At 35.7% G+C, this 23,245-nt stretch overlaps 1 long non-coding RNA gene across 1 annotated transcript; it reads left to right on the plus strand.

The window, feature by feature from the left end:
• The first annotated feature begins 14,555 nt into the window (after nucleotides 1-14,555).
• LOC138703723 (uncharacterized) lies at nucleotides 14,556-21,709 on the plus strand. The gene is made up of 4 exons (XR_011333249.1): nucleotides 14,556-14,723; nucleotides 17,996-18,078; nucleotides 18,457-18,484; nucleotides 21,552-21,709. It is a non-coding gene; the product is annotated as an uncharacterized lncRNA (long non-coding RNA).
• Nucleotides 21,710-23,245: the final 1,536 nt, after the last annotated feature.

Here is a 23,245-nt window from a genome sequence, read left to right on the forward strand (position 1 = left end):
AAATCAACAGTGTGTTTTTACCAGAAATGGTAACCTGTTTCGGCCGGATTCCATAATCTCTTATATTCAAATTACCAGTGTGTTTGTACCAGAAATGGTAACCCGTTTGGGCCGGGTTCCATAATTTCTTATATTCAAATCAACAGTGTGTTTGTACCAGAAATGGTAACCTGTGTGGGCCGGGTTCCATAATCTCTTATATTCAAATCAACAGTGTGTTTGGACCAGTAATGGTAACCCATTTCGGCCGGGTTCGATAATCTCTTATACTCAAATCAACAGTGTGTTTGTACCAGTAGTGGTAACCCGTTTGGGCCGGGTTCGATAATCTCTTATATTCAAATGAACAGTGTGTTTGTACCAGTAGTGGTAACCTGATTGGGCCGGGTTCGATAATCTCTTATATTCAAATCAGCAGTGTGTTTGGACCAGTAATGGTAACCCGATTGGGCCGGGTTCGATAATCTCATATATTCAAATCAGCAGTGTGTTTGTACCAGTATTGGTAACCCGATTGGGCCGGGTTCGATAATCTCATATATTCAAATCAGCAGTGTGTTTGTACCAGTAATGGTAACCCGATTGGGCCGGGTTCGATAATCTCTTATATTCAAATCAGCAGTGTGTTTGTACCAGTAATGGTAACCCGATTGGGCCGGGTTCGATAATCTCATATATTCAAATCAGCAGTGTGTTTGTACCAGTAATGGTAACCCGATTGGGCCGGGTTCAATAATCTCTTATATTCAAATCAGCAGTGTGTTTGTACCAGTAATGGTAACCCGATTGGGTCGGGTTCAATAATCTCTTATATTCAAATCAGCAGTGTGTTTGTACCAGTAATGGTAACCCGATTGGGCCGGGTTCAATAATCTCTTATATTCAAATCAACAGTGTGTTTGTACCAGTAATGGTAACCCGATTGGGTCGGGTTCAATAATCTCTTATATTCAAATCAACAGTGTGTTTGTACCAGTAATGGTAACCCGATTGGGCCGGGTTCAATAATCTCTTATATTCAAATCAACAGTGTGTTTGTACCAGTAATGGTAACCCGATTGGGTCGGGTTCGATAATCTCTTATATTCAAATCAACAGTGTGTTTGTACCAGTAATGGTAACCCGATTGGGCCGGGTTCGATAATCTCATATATTCAAATCAACAGTGTGTTTGTACCAGTAATGGTAACCCGATTGGGTCGGGTTCAATAATCTCTTATATTCAAATCAACAGTGTGTTTGTACCAGTAATGGTAACCCGATTGGGCCGGGTTCAATAATCTCTTATATTCAAATCAACAGTGTGTTTGTACCAGTAATGGTAACCCGATTGGGTCGGGTTCGATAATCTCTTATATTCAAATCAACAGTGTGTTTGGACCAGTAATGGTAACCCGATTGGGCCGGGTTCGATAATCTCTTATATTCAAATCAACAGTGTGTTTGGACCAGTAATGGTAACCCGTTTGGGCCGGGTTCGATAATCTCATATATTCAAATCAGCAGTGTGTTTGTACCAGTAATGGTAACCCGATTGGGCCGGGTTCGATAATCTCATATATTCAAATCAATAGTGTGTTTGTACCAGTAATGGTAACCCGATTGAGCCGGGTTCGATAATCTCTTATATTCAAATCAACAGTGTGTTTGTACCAGTAATGGTAACCCGTTTGGGCCGGGTTCGATAATCTCTTTTTTTCAAAACCAGAGTATGTCTGGATGAGTAATAACACAAAATATAAGGATTTTAACAATAGTGCGGTGCCCTGTATTACAAAAGAATAAGCGTAGTCTTTGCTGTAAATTTTCAAATTTAAATGTTACTGTTTCACAGGCACTATTTTTAATGAAATTTTTAAGCGTATTTATAAACTTCGGTTAAATTTAACACGTGAAAGTGATCCTATATATTCCTAAATGTTGAAGCCTATATTACAACAATCTTTGATGTACAATTTTAACTTTAATTGTTAGGCCTACTGTATCAAAGACACTACTCTTAACAACATGTTTAAGCCTATATTACAACAATCATTGATGTAAAATATTAACGTATAATGTTACTGTTCCATAGGTATCGCTCTTAATGTAATGTTTAAGCCTATATTATATTTCTTATTGTATAATTTTATCTTAATAGACCGGTACAACTGTAAGACAGGTACTACCCTTATGTACAGGTGTACGTTCTAAAAAAATTTTTAAAGTATTTGTACTCAACTTTGTTGAATGTTGGCCCGAACCATCATTTCATAAAGATCTCTACTAAATTCTTTGTTTATTTACTTATTTATTGCTTTATTTCTTTTTTCTTTTCTTTCTTTTTATTTCTTTACTTCCCTTCTCTCTATATTTATTTATTTATTTACTTATTTACTGACTTATCTGTTTGTTTGTTTGTTTGTTTGTTTGTTTATTTATTTATTTATTATTTAATCTGGTAGAGATAAAGTAATCAGGATTCCTCTTCCCGCCTACCAGGAGATTATAACTACAATATCAAGAATGCAATTGAAATTAAAATTACAATTAGCATTACATTTACAGTTATAATAAAATCAAAGTACTAAAACATTATCTGATTAATGAAGACTAGAAAATTTATTGCATGATTTAAGAACAAAGAAATTGTTAGTTCCTGAAGTACAAATTAAACGCGAAATAATTATCGAGGTATTAAATTACAGGAGACTTGAGTATTTTATGTTATAATAAGAAAACTATTTACAAAGAGACCAGAACAAGCACCGCCACTACATTCAAAGTTATTCAAAATTCCCCGTAGAAGAAACGCTTTTCTCTGTTCAAACTGGCGAACTTGTGAAATGCTTAGTACGTGGACATTCTGCTGTAGTAAAATATATAATATATAACGCTGAGCCACATTACAACACCAGGCATGCTCAGACATATAATAATGCAGAAGGAAATGAGCGTATGCAACTAATAGGAAGTTTAAAACAATCCGTTTTCAAGCAGGTAAGTTGTTTTAGGAAAGTGAAGTATTGTTTCAGACATATCCCTGCTAATTGCAAAACACAGAAAACAACATACAGTATAAGGAAATACATGAAGCATAATCATAATAGCATTTCGTTGTTCAGATAATGTAGATATATTTTAGGAACAACTCTCTGAACAGAAAATAAAAATTGAAATGAAGTAATTAAGTATTATTGTCAAAAACATAGAAGGAAGCGCTTAAAGCAAAACGTTTTGTTGTTTAGAATAGATAATGTAAATATATTAAATAAAAAACTCTAATTTTGAAAAACATAATACTGAAATAAGGTGATAAAATATTATTGTCAATCCCAATAGGACAGTGGTTCTTAATTTTTTTTTAGTCACGGACCCCTTAGCAAATTTGGTGAAAGCTATGAGCTCCTCCCCCCCCCCCAAAATGAAAAAAGTGAGAAACAATTTTAGATACGATTCCGACTTTTATGTTGAAATAATGAAACATGTTAATTTTTTATGTTACTTTCCCGGGCCCCCTGAAGCCCACGCAAAGACCTCGAACAGTCCATAGACCCCAGGGTATGAACCACTGCACTATGGGATTAGCGACTGAGTGGCCGCCACTGAACTCTTGCCTCATATTAAGACAGAGGTCTCCAAAAAGCGTATCGTCATTCGTGCTCTCGATGCTGCCAGCCGAACACAGTGTGCTGTAAGGCTAGAGAAGGGGGAAAGACTCGTACCTCAACAGATGGAAGCGACCAGTGGGGGATCGCGGCAACAGTCTGCTTATGTTTACAAATAATAACATCAAAAGAATAATAAAATATCATATTTTTGTACATTATTTTGACATACTATGAAGCTGGAGCCCCGTCTGTTGCTATTGAAACAAACCATTGCAAATTCAACCTCTTCTGTTGTATGGTGCCTTTGAGTGCCTGGGAAAGATCTTCTCCAGTTGTATTTTGTAATTACATGTAGAAGACATTCAGACACAGTAAAATGTTCATTAACTCCTCGGATGAAAATGGCTAGGTGAGCTTTGTCATTTCTATCTGTGCTTCGTCCAATGCAAGTGAGTAAGCTACAAACTGGTTAATTGTGGTTTAGACTTCAGATTCAATTACATTTGCAATCTTGAAATTCCTTCTCAGAACTGTAATTGGAAACAATTTAATTTTCTTAAACTTTGACTTTGTTCTGGACACAGTATTTTAGTATCGTCCTGTATGCACGATTTTATAAATGATGGTTCTGTAAAGGGCTTCATTGATTTTCCAATATTCCAAGCTAGAACATAGCTAGCAAGAAGCTTTTTTTGTTTAAGACTGAGGGCACATGTGTGATTTGTGTTTGTATTTCCTTATTTTATATTTATCAAAATATTTGTAGGCCTACACATTTCATCTAAAATTAAACGAAAAACTATATGTTTGTCATGCCGAACTGAGTGTAAACGTATTGTAATATACTGATTATTATGTATAACCAACAGTTACACAGATAGCCCCAAAATAAATTATTTTCACATGCCCAGCATACCTGTAATTTTATTGTATGATATTCTTTGTGAAGAGTCGAGTATTGTCGTCGCATGTTGAATTTTAACAAACCCTTAAGAATTTTCGAACAAATTAAGCATTTCACATTCTCCCCACTAACACAAAAAAATTTCTCTTCCTATTCATTCTTGAATGTACTACGTCCATGATTAGAAGACATTGTGAAACAGTGGAACACTCCGACCAACACAGTGATAATGGCAGTCCGCCACTGCTCTTCGTTTGCGCATAAACATTGAGTACAGTACAGCTGGGGATGGGTGAGGCGGTGCGCGCTCGTTACGTACTGGCTTCGGTTCCGTTCAGGGGCTTACTCAAGAATACGCTTTTGGAGACGTCTGTATTAAGAGCAACAACTGCCCAATACTTGCCCACCCAGCCCAGGGCACGCCCGATTCTGCCTGCCTATGCTCTATATCCACGAACACAATCAACTGCTGTTATTCGACTTACACGTACATAGGAATACAGAATGTCATGTGGTTGGCCCTCCACGTCTAATCCATTTGCCTGAATGTGTCATTGTACAGTACAGTGCTCTAGATCTCTGTCCTTCTGCACCCAAATACTTTATGTCAAGCCAAAAATTACATCTGCAAGTAGTACTGGTTGAATATGAATTTAAAAAATTAGATTCCGTTGAACAGTAAAGGCCCATTCACAATGAAAATTAAACATAACCGTAACATAAACACAGAAGTTTGCGTCCAGGCTACCAAATGGGATCATTCACAATGATTTACATAGGCATTGACATAAACATTACCGTAAGACGTTAACATGAAAGTTTGCAAACTCCAAACTTTCATGCTTATGCTTACGTGATTTGCAAACAGAACACAATCGTGGAGCGCTGAAGTATACGACGGAATATGAGGAAATGGCGTCGTTGTTATGTTTCCATGGTTACCAAGTATGTTTGCTGTTATGTTTATGTTCCCATCGTGAATGATGGTATGATTTCTTGATTTTACCGTAACGTTTACATTCTTAAGTTAACGCTTACGTTATGTTTAATTTTCATTGTGAATGAGCCTTAAACATATCCAACGCTAAATTAAGGTAGGCGCTCTCTTACTGGAAAAAAATTCGTTCGTTACATTCGGATTTATATTATAATATCGCTCACTTGTACGCACTTCGAATGAATCAGCAAAAATTAGTATTGTAATTTCCCGCTAGAGCGCTTTACTTCATTGTAGTATTCTGAACTGAACCTGGAAATAAGATGAATAGCTCTGTAACTTGAACTATCAAGGATATACCTGGTTAATTTAGTATTTTTCCAATCTAAGCCCATATGTTCTTTCTCCATATTACATTCCGTGGTAAGAATAAACATGAGTGTATAGTATATATTGGACATCTTTTAGTATATACTCTTATTAGTAAGAATAAAAACATTTGAGTACCTACTCATTTTTGATTACATACTCATAACATGGAAGCGTAGTAGAATATACTCAAGTGTCCATCTTGTACAGAATATATACTCATGCTTGATAAGAATAAAAGCTAGTATATTCTCATATTTACAAGTTCGTTCTCATGTTATTCTGAGTATGGTTTGTAGCAGACTCAATTCTGAATATTTGTTGATTTGTGTTCAGTTTAATGTTAAATAAAATAAAAAATGGCAGAATTTATGAACAATGTAGTACCTCACAGAAAAATATAGAAAAAGACGTGAACTTCAGAAGCCTTTAACGCTTCACAAAAGTGAATGTGAAAAAGGTTAAACACGTATTTGTTATTCATACAGAAACATAACCTATAAAAGTATGAATGGCTATCAAATTATAAGGTTAGATTGTATTGTTAAACATAATTAACAATTACAGTTTATTTTGTAAAATTTGAATTGCAAAATGCAATTACTTGTAACTTTAAATTATATATATATATATATATATATATATACATATATATATATATATATATATATATATATAACTCTCTATAATAATAATAAATAGAATTAGCATAACTGGAATTCTAGAAATGGATTGTAATCTTTATCCAACATCCCGTAATGACGATTTTCCAGTACTATTTTCTTGTTTCCTGTTTATTAACATCACTTATCTTATTCTCTCTCTCTCTCTTTCATGTTTACTTTCTTACTTTCTTACTTACTTATTTACTTACTTACTTACTTATTTACTTACTTACTTGCTTACTTACTTATTTACTTACTTACTTATTTACTTACTTACTTATTTACTTACTTATTTACTTATTTACTTACTTATTTACTTATTTACTTACTTATTTATTTATTTATTTATTTACTTATTTATTTATGAAAACCAAAACACAAACCACTACAGCATGCGGATAGCATGTGAAAGTCTATAAAAAAACTGAGTATCACGGTGCAATGTGGTCAAAGAGGATAGGTAACACGAGTACATACTAACTTTTAAACGATCAAGAAGGCTGTAGAGATGAGTATATATTCGCGTTAGGTAGAATGTCTTTATTCTTACGAATATGAGTATGTTCTAGTGGTTACGAGTATATAATCACAGGAAGTGTTCATACTCAAAAGTATAAACCCTGAGAAAGTACTTAAGCTTTATTCTTACTACCCATTGTTATAATTCTAATTCCATAAATTATAAAGCTCTTCATATTTTTGGACTTGATAAAACAAGCTACGCGTCATTTATTTCATTATGTTTTCAATATTAATGCGATTGGAGGCCTTGCAAAAATGGCGAACGATACTACCTACCTAGACTTCATAGAGCCTTCACTTCCAAAGGCGTAAGCAAAGAGAAGGAGTCACGCGGGAATAACAGCGATGCGACATTTAATTACATGAGGCCTCATCAAAGTTTTCCATCACCGGCCGCTACTGCTTTTTAAGTCGCGACGCTGTTATTCCCGGCGTGACTCCTCCTCTTTGCATACGTCTTAGGAAGTCAAGGCTCTATAAAGTCTAGGTAGGTAGTATCGTTCGCCAGTTTTGTTCTTTCGTTGCCGAGCTACCATACGAGGAATCTATTTTACACACCGTTAAACATTATCATGTCGTAGCTCATATGATAATAAATCAAACGCACTGTAATTCAGCAAATAATTGAGCGGCAAACAAGTCTTTGTGTGCTTTCTGCGAACGAAAACGAAAGAGCCAAAATGGCGGGCGATTACATTAAGTATTTATCGAGCCTTAAAAAATTAATAACGTCTTCATAAGCGAATCACAAGACGCACACGTTTAAATGTAGCCGATCTGCAACGCGATTGGCTGCCTGAAATTAGAGCGACGGGACTTTAGTGGTCTTTATCGTTTTTCTCATGGTCTTTATCGTACTCGTGGTCCTTGTCGTAGTCCAATTTGAGACCTTTACCGTGACTTTTGTGTCACATGATACCTTACATTCTTTCAAAAGATCAAAAACGGAAATACGAAAATAGCACTGTGTTATTATTACACATAACTTCCAGCATTTTTAAGGTTTGGAACTTTGGAAAACAATTCCAATATACTTACTTACTTACAAATGGCTTTTAAGGAACCCGAAGGTTCATTGCCGCCCTCGCATAAGCCCGCCATTGGTCCCTATCCTGTGCAAGATTAATCCATTCTCTATCATCATAACCCACCTCCCTCAAATCCATTTTAATATTATCTTCCCATCTACGTCTCGGCTTCCCTAAAGGTCTTTTTCCCTCCGGTCTCCCAACTAACACTCTATACGCATTTCTGGATTCGCCCATACGTGCTACATGCCCTGCCCATCTCAAACGTCTGGATTTAATGTTCCTAATTATGTTAGGTGAAGAATACAATGCGTGCAATTCTGCGTTGTGTAACTTTCTCCATTCTCCTGTAACTTCATCCCGCTTAGCCCCAAATATTTTCCTAAGCATCTTATTCTCAAACACTCTTAACCTATGTTCCTCTCTCAGAGTGAGAGTCCAAGTTTCGCAACCATACAGAACAACCGGTAATATAACTGTTTTATAAATTCTAACTTTCAGATTTTTTGACAGCAGACTAAATGATAAAAGCTTCTCAACCGAATAATAACACGCATTTCCCATATTTATTCTGCGTTTAATTTCCTCCCGAGTGTCATTTATATTTGTTACTGTTGCTCCAAGATGTTTGAATTTTTCCACCCCTTCGAAGGATAAATCTCCAATTTTTATATTTCCATTTCGTACAATATTTTCGTCACGAGACATAATCATATACTTTTTCTTTTCGGGATTTACTTCCAAACCGATCGCTCTACTTGCCTCCAGTAAAATTCCCGTGTTTTCCCTAATAGTTTGTGGATTTTCTCCTAACATATTCAAGTCATCCGCATAGACAAGAAGCTGATGTAACCCGTTCAATTCCAAACCCTTCCTGTTATCCTGAACTTTCCTAATTGCATATTCTAAAGCGAAGTTAAAAAGTAAAGGTGATAGTGCATCTCCACGCAAAAAAAATCCTAAAAGAAGATACAAGCATCATAGTAATTTAAATGTGAAATTTTTTAAATCTCCAATATAAATATCAATAACAGAGCAATTTTCATAAAATTTTAATGATTACATTGGAAACTGTGGCGTTATTTGTAATTTTTTCAACAGCTGACATACAACTACTTTCATAACAATATCACTATTTTCCCCTTCAACGACTTCACGGATTTCAATACAATTTTAAGGTAAGCCATTCACTCAGATATGTAACACATATACAAAGACTCAGCGAAATTGGAAACAGTGGGTGACATGGTCTGGATGAATTTATATGGAATGACCCTACCTCAAAAAGGAGGGCCTGGCAGTATAGGTAATGGCCTAATTTTTTGTTATATGCTTTTTCTTCACAGGACCTTTCAGTGTGCAAAGATTGGAACAGAATCTCAATATGACACAGTTGAATGTTTCCTTGTTAAGTACGAGAGATCTAGGGAAATTGGGAGGGTTGAGAACCCTACTGCTATCGGTCATACTGAAAGTTTCTACAAATTAATAAGTGGGTATAGCAACAAAATTATTCCTGCTTTTGCGTTTATTGCATCTCATAGTATTCCCCTTGAATATTATGCACTTGTCCATTCAATGGAACTACGGTAGAACCTGGGTTACACGTAATACATATGTATTTCTGGCTTGTACAATATACAGTATAATTGTGTACAGGACCTGGCAAAATTACATTTAATTACATGTAAATTAATTCTGAATTGTACGTAATTGATTTGTACACTTTCCCAAAAGAAAAAAAAAAAAGGGACGACTCTTCGAGGTGGAAAGTTTAAGTTGTAAAGCGCGATTCACACGATATTGACGTATCCATGCACGAAGACATATCGCCATACCTGCGTATTTTCGTCCTTGATCTTTTGAAAGAAAGTAAGGTAACATGTGACATAAAAGTCACGGTAGAGATCACAAACTGGACTACGACAAGGACCACGATAACGGTCACAAGGACCACAACTACGACAAAGACCATGAGAAAGACAAGAACCACGAAAAGGACCACTACAAAAACAAAAAGGACCATAATAAAGAAAAAGACAAGGACAAAAAGGATCACGATAACGATTACAAGGACAACGATATGGACAACGACCACGATCGGAACTATGTCAAAGACAAGGACCACGATAAAGACCGTAATAGGGACCAAGACAAGAACAAGGACCACGATAAAAATCAGGCTTGGACAACAAGTACCATGAAAAGCACCACGATAAGAATCACAACAATTTTATATATAAAGACCACGATATGGACCATGACAAAGACTAAAAGGAATATGATAAGGTCTACGACAAATACAACAAGGATCGCGCTAAGGACTACGAAACGTTCAATGATGACCACGATAACATCACGAAAAGAATCACGATAAGGATTATCATATTATGTATAAAACGCAAGGGCAAACGTAACATTTACAGAGAATGTGATATTTTACCTCACCCCATCTACTTGTGTAAGGAATTGATCTGATTCCCAAATAACAAGTTCACTAAAGAAATACAGGGTGATTCAGACCACCCGTAACAGTCATTTATTTCGGAAACTAGTCCATTAAAATTTTCTAAACAAAAATATTTATTACTAAAGCACATGTGAACTTTCACTTGAGATTGATTTAATCAATGAATCTTAACAGGAAGTAGGGTCAGTGGAGTATCATCTTAAAATTTCAAATGGGAGTAGTGGTCAAATATGGTACCATTTGATAGGGTTCTTCAAAATAAACAACTTTCAGAGGGAATGTTTTTATTAATTCCTACTCTTTTAATGAGAAAATTTAAAAAAGCAATGGGTGATTCGGACCACCGTTAAGTCATTTATTTCGGAAACTAGTGCATTAAAATTTTCGAGACAAAAATATTTTTGACTAAAGCACATGTGAACTTTCACGTGAGCTTGATTTCACGCATTAATCTTAACAGGAAGTAGGGTCGGTGGCGTATCACTTTAAAATTTCAAATGGGAGTCCGGTCAAATTTGATACTATTTGATAGAGCTCTTCAAAAGGAACAACTTTCATAGGAAACGTTTTTATTAATGCCTACTCTTTCAATAAGAAAACGTACGAGAGACCTGCCAGTCACTTGACCACGCCGAAGTATTAGAAGTCACTGACAGTGTTAGAACAAGAGTACGGGTGTGTGCTGCTCAGTACGGCAGACAGTTTGAACATTTGTCAAAATTAATGACATTGTCCAGTTTTCAATAACACCTGTCAACATTAATTGTCTTGTTTACATTTTCGTATTGTAACATTTCTCAATATTGATGGCATTATCTTTTCGTACGTTTTCTCATTGAAAGAGTAGGAATTGGTAAAAACGTTTCCTGTGAAAGTTGTTTGTTTTGAAGATCTCTATCAAATAGCACCAAATTTGACCGGACTCCCATTTGAAATTTTAAAGTGATACCCCACTGACCCTAATGGATGAAAGATTAATGGATGAAATCAAGCTCAAGTGAAAGTTCACATGTGCTTTAGTTAAAAATATTTTTGTCTCGAAAATTTTAATGCACTAGTTTCCGAAATAAATGACTTACAGGTGGTCCGAATCACCCATTGCTTTTTCGTACGTTTTCTCATTGAAAGAGTAGGAACTAATAAAAACGTTTCCTCTGAAAGTTGTTTGTTTTGAAGTGCTCTATCAAATGGTACTATATTTGACCACTACTCCCATTTGAAATTTTAAAGTGATACGCCACTGATCCTACTTCCTGTTAAGATTCATTGATGAAATCAAGCTCAAGTGAAAGTTCACATGTGCTTTAGTAATAAATATTTTTGTCTCGAAAATTTTAATGCACTAGTTTCCGAAATAAATTACTGTTACGGGTGTTCTGAATCACCCTGTATATGGGTTGTAAATAAAGTAGTGGCAACACTGCCGCGAATGTGTCATGCGCATTCGCTGGCGATACGAGACAACTGGTGATTGTAGTAGGAGATAATATCGATGTATTGAATGATAAAACCGGTTGCTATGACAACAGATGTTACTATGCGTGGTAAAAATATGTCGATCATTATTCTGAACTGCTCTCAACCATGTTTACTAAACTTGAGCAGCGATCGTGGATTAAAAATCGAGGTAGCCAGTGGTAGAAATGCAAGCGAATGTCATTAAGGGTTGCTTGAAGCTTATAGCAATGATGCACTATCATGTCGGACGGTTGCAAGATTGGCCTCTGCATTTCGTACGGGTCGGAATGAGACGGCACATGTGGCTCGCACACGTCGCCCGTCCATTTGTGACGAACAAGTGGAGTTCGTGTGAAGTCTCCTTACAGTTGACAAGATTTATCCAGCGAGGTTGGACTCAGTCATTATAATGTGTGGCACACCCTGAAGAAAAACTTCCATATGAGAAAAATTGCAGCACTCTGGGTTCCTTATAACCTGACAGAAGCACAGAAATGGCACCAATATACAACAGCTCAACTCCATCTACACAGATACCACAACGAAGGGGGCGTATTCCTGTAACGTATTGTTGCCATTGACGAGACGTGGTCACGGGCATAAGAGCCTGAATTAAAGCGTCAGTCTAATAAATGGCACCATAAAGAATGAGAAAAGTGCGATATCAACCCTCTAAGACGAAAGTCATGCTGATAGTGGCATACGAGCGTGAAGGTGTTATCATTAGCCACGCAGTCCCTCAAGACCAAAATATCAATGCAGCATACTACCAACATGTTCTCGAACACAACTTAAGTGCAGCTATGCGGCGCAAACGTCCACATTTCCTGAGAGAGAATCTATCTTTCATCTTGCATAATAATCTCGTTGTCATGTCGCACGTGCAGTGACTTTATTGCTACAGATATGGGAAGTATTGGAACATCCTCCGTATTCCCCTGACATGGGTCTTTGTGACTACGACTTGTTTCCACGGTTGAAAGAACCCCTTAGAGGCAAGAGGTTTCCAGATATTGCATCAGTGCTTCATGCAATAGGGCAATCCATCAGAGAGATCAACAGAAACAACCTCGCTAATGGAATTAAACGGTTACCACAAATTTGGCAAAAGATACAGAAACACGCTGGTGAATATATTGAAGGGATGTAATAGTAATATACGTTACAAGAGCGGTATGTTGAAGTTTTCATGTTCGAGGAAAAGTTTGAAAAAGCGAAACGTAGTTGAGCTTTTTTAATTTCCGAGAACATGAAAACAAACATACCGCTCGTGTATCATACATTATTTTGTGCGAAGATCGTTTATTACATACCTGAAAGACGAATTTCTAATTAGTTGCAATGAAATCTCCATGTTGGTTTCTGTTTAATGACGGCAACTTCGGAAAACCAAAATATCTTTCTTCAACATTGTTGCTATAAAATGTTTTCTGCGTTTACTATACTCCAGCAGGCCGTGATATACGTCTGTCTTTTTTTCCCCCAGTCTATAAATGCGAACTTAAAACAAACGGTAAGGTTATGTAATGATTTATTTTTTTCATTTTAACATTTTAACAATATTATTTGCGTAACATATTGCAGTAATAACATCGGCATCTGGGATCTTGTTGATTTTTTCACGGCTTCCTTAATGTTACTTGTATCAGGAATGCAATAAGTTTCGTGGAGTAGTAGACTTTACTTCATTTTTGCAAATATTTAAAAACAATAATTAACATTGCAATTTAGGTGAAATTGCAGTGATAAGTTTCCATTTTATAATTATTACTATGTTAAAGGTCTCTAAAAATAATTTTAAAAGCCTAAAGCAGTAAAATGAATGTCGCGCTTACGCGGTAAGAAGAGGGAAATTGTTATGTGTGTTACGTTGGGAATACTGAATGTGGTATTTCACACTTACCGCGTATTGGTTCTGTGCGGAAAACAAGCAAATACGCACGACCTCGCACGAATGTATTTTCCATGTAAGTTCAATAATATGTTCGTACTGTCTATGTTGCCACTACTATATTTACAACTCTCGTATATTAGTATTTTTAAACATGTTACCTTGAAATATGTATACACGTTTCTTCATTTTCTTTCCAATTATTTGACGCCACCCTTGAACTTTCGGAAGGTTGAAGAATATACTGCACATTTAATCATGACTCAATGGAATTAAATTTAGGAAATTAAAAAAATAGCTCTACCAAAATTTAAGTTGTTAAGTTATCACGAAGTCCTTTCCAAATCAGACTATTACGATGTAAATTTAAAAATGTATTAAGCATAATATGAGGCTACTGCAATCGTTAGCTTTTGGCAAACTGGGTGTGTATTTTGTAATTCTGTACATTTTTTTTTTCTGTTGGACGCATGAAAAAGATTCTTTCATAAGTCATATTCGAAGCGAAATTAAACGGTTTTCGAAATATATCAGGCGAGTTAAGAATTTTTTTAAATTGCGCAAATTTTGATAAAGCAAACTGGGTCATTAATTTTTATGGAAGGTATAGTTAATTAATTCACGCGAAAATAACTAGGACAGCGATAGATAAATATTGAGAAACAAAACCAGTTGAAAAAGGAAGATAAAGAAAGAGAAACTTCAATAATTATCCATTTAGATATAAAATTACTCGTTATGACATTGTCATACTGGTAGAAGAAAATTAGTAGGTCAAATGAAAGTGTTGTAATAAGGTGAAATTGCACTGTTGCCAGAATATATATAGGTCTACACATACTGAATTTCCACTAAATCGTCTTCACACCCTGAACTAACTCCAGTTGAGGTAAGTATTGCGTGGATTGTTTCAGCTTTATTTCTTATAATGTTATTGGCAAAATTGGCCGTTTAAATATATCGCAATATATGAGTAAAGGTTGTAATATTGTGATACGAGTAATATTGTGTGATTTTTTTTTTTTTTTTTTTTTTTGAGAATTTACTACAATTTTACTGAGTGAGAGGGAGATCGGTTTTTTCCATCAATCTATTAAGGCAGTAGAGTCAGAGTTGTAAGCTCCGAAACCGGTTGTGGTGCTAGAGACGTCCAGTCGGAGCGTGAACTTGCTTATGTCTGTGGAATCACCGGAGCACGCAACGAGTTTTAGTGGAGCGCTCCGCTCCGTTTAAGCTGTGTCTGACAACGCTGTATTAAGGGAATGTTCGTGGGCAATACTTTTCGATTGCAGCGATATTTTACTACTTCATTAACTTATTATTCCCAGAACATGAATTTTACCAGCAATCGAAAAGCATTGGGAACAAGTTTGAATAAGGAACAAAAAAATGTTTCCTTCCCTTGTCTTAGTTACCAGTCTATCGTGCTCTGGAGTGAACAAGGCTCTGAAATCAGCTACAAGGGTCGGTCCGGTTTTTTTTCTTGCCACTACTGTACATTGGTTTACTTCAATTGGTTGGAATTGTAATATACTTCCTTACAAAAAGCAATAATTAATTTTTTTCTGATAAAGTTGCCCTACATCAATCGGTTGATATAATATACTTTCTTAAAAAGAGCAGCGATTAAGTAATTATTCTGCATACGTAGGCCTACTTCAATCGGTTCATATAATACGATTTGTTAAAAAAAAAAGCAGAGATTAATTAATCACTCTACGTACGTAAGCATACTTCAATCGGTTGATATTGTAATACGATTTGTTGAAAAAAAGCAGAGATTAATTAATCACTCTGCGTACGTAAGCAGACTTCAATCGGTTGATATTGTAATACGATTTGTTGAAAAAAAGCAGAGATTAATTAATCACTCTACGTACGTAAGCATACTTCACTCGGTTGATATTGTAATACGATTTGTTGAAAAAAAGCAGAGATTAATTAATCACTCTGCGTACGTAAGCAGACTTCAATCGGTTGATATTGTAATACGATTTGTTGAAAAAAAACAGAGATTAATTAATCACTCTACGTACGTAAGCATACTTCAATCGGTTGATATTGTAATACAATTTGTTGAAAAAAAGCAGAGATTAATTAATCACTCTGCGTACGTAAGCAGACTTCAATCGGTTGATATTGTAAATTTTATACTAAACAACAATGTAATTTTATTATTTCAACAATTACTCTTCACTTTCTACAATTTAATTCTGCTCCCGTCAACAATGGGATTTGCTCTCCACACAGTAACACAGTATTCGTTATTGCACTCCACAGACGACAATGACAATTTACTTGGATTATTGAGAACAACAATGAACTGTTAATTTTTACTAATGTTCACAAAGCACTATTTACAAATCAGAACTTTCAGTTCTCAGTTCACAGTTCTTCTAGCTCAGTCACTCGAGTTCACAGTATCTCGAACCCCAGACCTTAGAGACAGTCCAGTGAACTTCGAACTCAGGTCCCTCCAACTGCGGTCCACTGCATTCGAACTCAGGTCTTCGGATGCTCACACAGTTGCGGACACACATTCAAGTCGAACTCCGGTACACAAGGCTGGCTGACTATAACACTGACTGACTTACTGACTCAAGTTCACTCGCGTGCGTAATTTATACTCACACCATAGTTGCGAGAAAGTACGAGTTCTCGATATTTCCACGCGTGTCCAGAGATAGCACTCGAACAATCCGGACCCCTCTCCTCTCTGCCGCGGTCGCTCTTTCTCCTTTCTTCTCTCAGCAAGCACCAGATGCGCGCGCAACCTCCCCTCGCCGCGTCGTAGTACACCGCCCCTCTGCCCTCTCTCGGCTGCAGAAGCTCCCCTTGCCGCCACACCTAAGTGACCAACGTTTCGTCCGCCGGGCGCTCTGTCGGACATGCGTTCGAATCCCGACGCAGCTGTCACAATATTGTAATGCAGTTTCTTAAAAAGCAGAAATTAATTAATTATGATTCTGGGTTGATATTACAACCAATTTTCTTTAAAAAATTGAGACTTATTATTTATTCTGCGTACGTACACTACCCAGACCGACTGGACCTTATCTTTGTGCTTTAAACTAATACCTTCATATTAAGCCTACATTCTGCAAAAACCAATTCTGCATGTAAATATATGGACAATGGCAATACAGAAAAGATAAAAATGATCAGATTTTTGTGCTATTATAGAGTGGTGAGAATGCTGTTAATTGTTTAGCTTTTTTTTATGTAATCATGTCACAGAAACCTGCAGAAAAGTATATTCTATTATCCATGTGCTAAAAAGGATAAATGTTCATCTCCCCTCTTGCTCAAAAAAGTCCCTTGTGCAGACACTTGTATTTCCCTATTTCGACTATGCGGATATTTTACTGACTAACCTCTCCAGCGACAACAAAATGAAACTTCAACGTACTCATAATTTGTGTGTACGTTTTGTAAGCAATGTTCGTAAATATGATCATATTACCCCATCCCTGGAAGCAATAGGTTGGCTTAAACTAGATAAGAAAAGAAATTTACATTCACTTCTCCTTCTCTTCGAAATCTTGAACTCTTCTATTCCTTCGTACCTGTCGTCTCGCTTCACTTACCTTTCTTCCCACCATAATCTGAACACACGCTCTCGTCATGAAACAATACTAACAATACCATCCCATCGCACCTCCTCATACTCATCTTCTTTCACAATAGCCCTGCCAAGACTCTGGAATTCGCTACCTGCTAGCATCAGGGACTGTCGAAATAAAATTTAATTCAAACGAAAACTTACTAGGCACTTGGTCAGTAATTGATTTCTTGTAAATAGTTTCTTTAATCTATTACAAAATATTTCAATATTCAGTAATTTCATCACTATACAATTTTGTTATTATAGATTTAATTTTTAATTCAATAAATATAAAATATTCTTTGTTTCTATATGATAAATTATCTAGCTTTAATTATTCAGGTAATCTTTTCGTACTTTGATTTAATTGTAATTGTAAATTTAATACTAATTGTAATGTTATTTGTAATTGTAATTATAAATTTAATACTAATTGTAATTTTATTGTTGATATTGTAGTTGGAATCTCCTGGTAGAGGGGCAGAGAAGGCCTGACGGCCTTATCTCTACCAGGTTAAATAAATAAATACTAATACTACTACTACTATTAATTGCAGGTACCCAGAACTGTGCAAGAGTCCACAACAAAATGTCAGCCTCTCATCATTTGTTCCTCTTTGCGTTTCTACTCGTAATAATGGTAAATTTTTAAATAATATTTTTAAAATAAATGAAAGTTAATTTTGTAATTTTTCCAGCTTTGAAACATCACAACTATATTATGAAAATGAGTATGCATTGAAATTAAACTTTCATATATTCAGTTTCTTCAATCTTTGTTTGAATACAATTAATAGTTTTCTAACTACCATCTTCTGTCCAAGCATCATTAAAAATAAAAATGTACTAGCAAAAAGTAAGAGAGAAAATAAATAAACACAAAGTAGGTCAATATATCAGCAGTAACTTCTTGAACTTGGTAAATCCCGTGTTCTCGAATAGCATTACATATTAACTTTTGTTCAATCCACATGCAATGTTTGAATTAAATATGTCACCTTTTCATGAATTGTTTCAGATGCTTGCCACCCAGAGCCTCGCTCAACGTAAGTGATTTTTTGCATCGAAGTCATATTTAAAATAAGTAATCATGAAATACATAATGACATTTCTGTTTGCACAATATGTAGCAAAAGTACTAGTGTTGGATAAAAAATAATGGCAACAGTTCGATATTTCTGACATGGCTTCATTCACAGGGGTACAACATTTGCGTACCTTCTATATAGTCGCCCCCCTTATTTATTACCTTTTGCCAAATGTTTGGATGAATGGAGACGGGACGAAATATAAATATAACCATTGAGTACAGTTTTAGCTAAGATAGAGAAAAAAACACCCTTTTTTCCGTCCCAAAATGATTTTTTTTCACTTCCTCGAGTATTTATCTCTGTTTTAAATGAAGTCTTAAGGTGCGCAGATTTGCGGAAGTAATAAATTATGCGCACTATTCTTGCCAGGTGCAGTAGTGCAATTTTTCTCGCTTGCAGTTATTTCAATATATGAGAACAGAATCTGCTTCCGAAATGCAATTCAGGGAATGCAAGGTGACAAGTTGTTAATTATATATATCAAATAAGCTTCCAAAACGTGCAATAATACTTAAAGAGTTATATTTTTCCCGTAAGATAATTTATTGTTGCAGCGCAAGAGGATAAAGAATATGATTTCCTTTTTAAGAAATGAACATTGTCTTAGTCAGCTACTTATTAAATTAGGTTCTTATCTTCATAGTCATGAAAATTTAGAGAATACCTAGGCCTACCCCGGAAAAAATCGTGGCTGTCCAAGAAAGCTTTTCCATTACAGCAAGTGTGAGGTCGAAACAAAGACAATCCAAACAAACAGAACTTGTATACAAAACAAATGTACTACCTGTAACTACTGTATAAAGTTTCATGAAAATCTGTTAGATAGCTGAAAAATTACTAATTTTGTGTAAATGCATCCCCATATAAGGGGTAGTTCCCCTTACATCAATGTAATCAGAGTTTATATGCAAATCAAATGTACTACCTGTAACTACTGTATAAAATTTCATGAAAATCTGTTACATAGGAGAAAAGTTATTAATTTTTTATTAATTGCGAACACCAATAAAAGGTAGTTCCCCTTATCAATGTAATCAGACTTTGTATATAAATAAAATGTACTACCTGTAACTACTGTATAAAATTTCATGAAAATCTGTTACATAGGAGAAAAGTTATTAATTTTTTATTAATTGCGAACACCAATAAAAGGTAGTTCCCCTTATCAATGTAATCAGACTTTGTATATAAATCAAATGTACTACCTGTAACTACTGTATAAAATTTCATGAAAATCTGTTAGATAGGAGAAAAGTGATTAATTTTTTTACTAATTGCGCTCACCTATCAGGGGTAGTTCCCCTTATATCAATGTAATCAGAGTTTATATACAAATCAAATGTACTACCTGTAACTACTGTATAAAATTTCATGAAAATCTGTTACATAGGAGAAAAGTTACTAATTTTTTATTAATTGCGCCCACCTATCAGGGGTAGTTCCCCTTATATCAATGTAATCAGAGTTTATATACAAATCAAATGTACTACCTGTAACTACTGTATAAAATTTCATGAAAATCTGTTAGATAGGAGAAAAGTTACTAATTTTGTTTAATTGCTCCCCTCCCTATAAGGCAGGCATGTCAATTGATGCCCACAGGAGCAAGCGCGCGCTTTAGAGCCCAGGAGAGCCTGAGTGCTTTACAGCGGAAAGGAAAGAGATAGACGAAAGAGGTGGTATATGCCGCTTGGTCGAGCTATATTCAGGGATGGCCAGCACTGATCCAATAGATAAAGGGAAGAGAACTTATTAAAACTGTATCCATGTTAATTTTTAGATTTGCCTGAGAAGTATAAGGGCATTATAAGAATGTAAGTTTTAATTTTAATGCTCATTTTTCACAAGTTTGATTTTTTTATTCAAAAGAAATATTTTCTCAACTTTTCCTATAGAAAAGTGAAATTTTCAGATATAGTCCTATTTATCTAGTAGCCTTACAGAATGTTTTCGTAAATCTAATATACCGTATATACGTATTACTGAAGATCGTGTATTGGAAATATTGAAAATATTCGCATGGAAATTGTTTGTAAGGAAATGAATTAACAAAGCGACTACTGTTACGTCATAAGCAAAAGATACGTGCCCATGTGTTGTAAAAATGTCAGCTGTATAGCTTCAGCAGATTTCGAGAAAATAATTTAATATTCTGATGATAATGAAGTCGCTACATATCACCTTAAAAGCATAATGCGATAAGAGTTTTGTTATGTAATATTAGTTACACTTAAAACAGTTACAGTACCTAGGTAACTTTGCTTTGTACTGTAATATTGTTTTGATTAGTTTATTGATTACTTTTGTAAGGCTAAAGATACCATCAATATAAATTCCAACTTATCATGTCATACTCAATCTCTTTCTTTGGAATATTACTTTCTTTATGAATGATGTGTTTCATCCACTTAATACAGTATAATATTATACTACTATGTTATTAAGATCTAAAACACAACTGCAATATTAAGAAATCAGTGTTAGTACTTTTGTTTTACAGACAATATAGATAATATCAAACAGAAAGAAGCCTACAAGGGACAGTTTCCGTTAGACCAACGTAATCAGAGCTTGTATACAAAACATATATCCTAACTGTAACACTGTGTAAAATTTCATTAAAAAAAATCCGTTAAGTAGGAGAAAAAGTACTAATTTTGCCTAATTGCGCCCCCTATAAAGAGTAGTTCCCTTTATACCAACATAATCAGATCTTGTATACATAACATATATTATGCTATCTGTAACTACTGTGTAAAATTTCGTGAAAATTTGTTAGGTAGTTCAAAATTTATTAGTTGTCCCGCTAAATTTGCATTTTAGACCACTGTGTGCTGTAACGAATTTTTCTGTGTTAATAACAAATGGTAACCATCATAACTAATTAAGCTTTACATAGATTGAAGACTGTTGTTCAGAGAGTTCCTCCAAAAATTGAAATAAATTAATCGTCATAATTATTGAAATAAATGTTTTGAATTGTCAGTTTTATACTACTATTTAAGCGCCTTTTTTTCCACAGTCTGTATGAAGAAGGAGGAATGCGAGTTCACATGCAATACATACGATTTTTTCTGTCCACCTCACTTATGCTTCTGTGAATAATCTGCTCATGTACGGAATGTAATACTTGAATTGTACTATTCATATCTAGTAAAATAAATACTGCTATTAAATGTTGTATTGTGTTTTATTATTCAAATTCCGTGGCAATGTGGCTCCGCCAGTAATTCTATTTCTGAAGTTTACACTTACATCCTTCACTTTGCGTATATTATAGCATTTGTATTTAGAATATTATTCATTTCGTTTGCTTAAGTGCCGATACCTTCACAATGATACATTATATACCGGTAATAAATAAGATTAATGACACATTGAGGTCACACTCGGGGGTCTACTGTAGCCGCTGCAGGAAGTTTGGGAAAGGTTCGATATTTTTTTATAAAAATCAATAGTACGTTTGGACCAGTAATGGCATCTCGTTTAGGAGGGGTTCGATATTCCCTTATATTCAAATCAACACTGTGATTGGACCAGTATTGGTAATCCGTTTGAACCGCATCTGATAATCTATTATATTTACATAAACATTGTGTTTGGACCAGTATTGGTAACCCGTTTCGGCCGGGTCTGATAAGTTCTTATATTCATATCAATAGTGTGTTTGGAACAGTATTGGTAACCCGTTTGGGCCGTATCTGATAATCTCTTATATTCAAATAAACATTGTGTTTGGACAAGTAATGGTAACGCATTTGGACCGGGTTCCATAATCTCTTATATTCAAAACAACAGTGTGTTTGTGCCTGTAATGGCAACTCGATTGCGACGGGTTCTATAATCCCTTTTATTCAAAACAACAATACGTTTGGATCAGTAATGGCCCGACAGAACACGCCTCAGTCTCTTTGGTACACGCAGGTTTCCAGAACACGCTCCAGTCTTTTTTGGTGTATACGCAGGCTGCTAAAACGCGCTCAAGTCTCTTTGGTATATACGCAGGTTGCCAGAACACACTCCAGTCTCTTTGGTATATACGTAGGTTGCCAGAACACGCTTCAGTCTCTTTGGTATATACGCAGGTTGCCAGAACACGCCTCAGTCTCTTTGTTATATACGCAGGTTGCCAGAACACGCTCCAGTCTCTTTGGTATATACGCAGGTTGCCAGAACACGCTCCAGTCTCTTTGGTATATACGTAGGTTGCCAGAACACGTTCCAGTCTCTTTGGTATATACGCAGGTTGCCAGAACACGCTTCAGTCTCTTTGGCATATACGCAAATTGCCAGAACACTCCTCAGTCTCTTTGTTATATACGCAGGTTGCCAGAACACGCTCCAGTCTCTTTGGTATATACGTAGGTTGCCAGAACACGCTCCAGTCTCTTTGGTATATACGCAGGTTGCCAGAACACGCTCCAGTCTCTTTGGTATATACGCAGGTTGCCAGAACACGCTCCAGTCTCTTTGGTGTATACGCATGTTGCCAGAACACGCTCCAGTCTCTTTGGTATATGCGCAGGTTGCCAGAACATGCTCCAGTCTCTTTGGTATATGCGCAGGTTGCCAGAACATGCTCCAGTCTCTTTGGTATATACGTAGGTTGCCAGAACACGCTCCAGTCTCTTTGGTATATACGCAGGTTTCCAGAACACGCTCCAGTCTCTTTGGTGTATACGCAGGTTGCCAGAACACGCTCCAGTCTCTTTGGTA

The sequence above is a fragment of the Periplaneta americana genome, chromosome 7 (genome assembly GCF_040183065.1).
Source record: "Periplaneta americana isolate PAMFEO1 chromosome 7, P.americana_PAMFEO1_priV1, whole genome shotgun sequence".
Lineage (NCBI taxonomy): Eukaryota > Metazoa > Arthropoda > Insecta > Blattodea > Blattidae > Periplaneta > Periplaneta americana.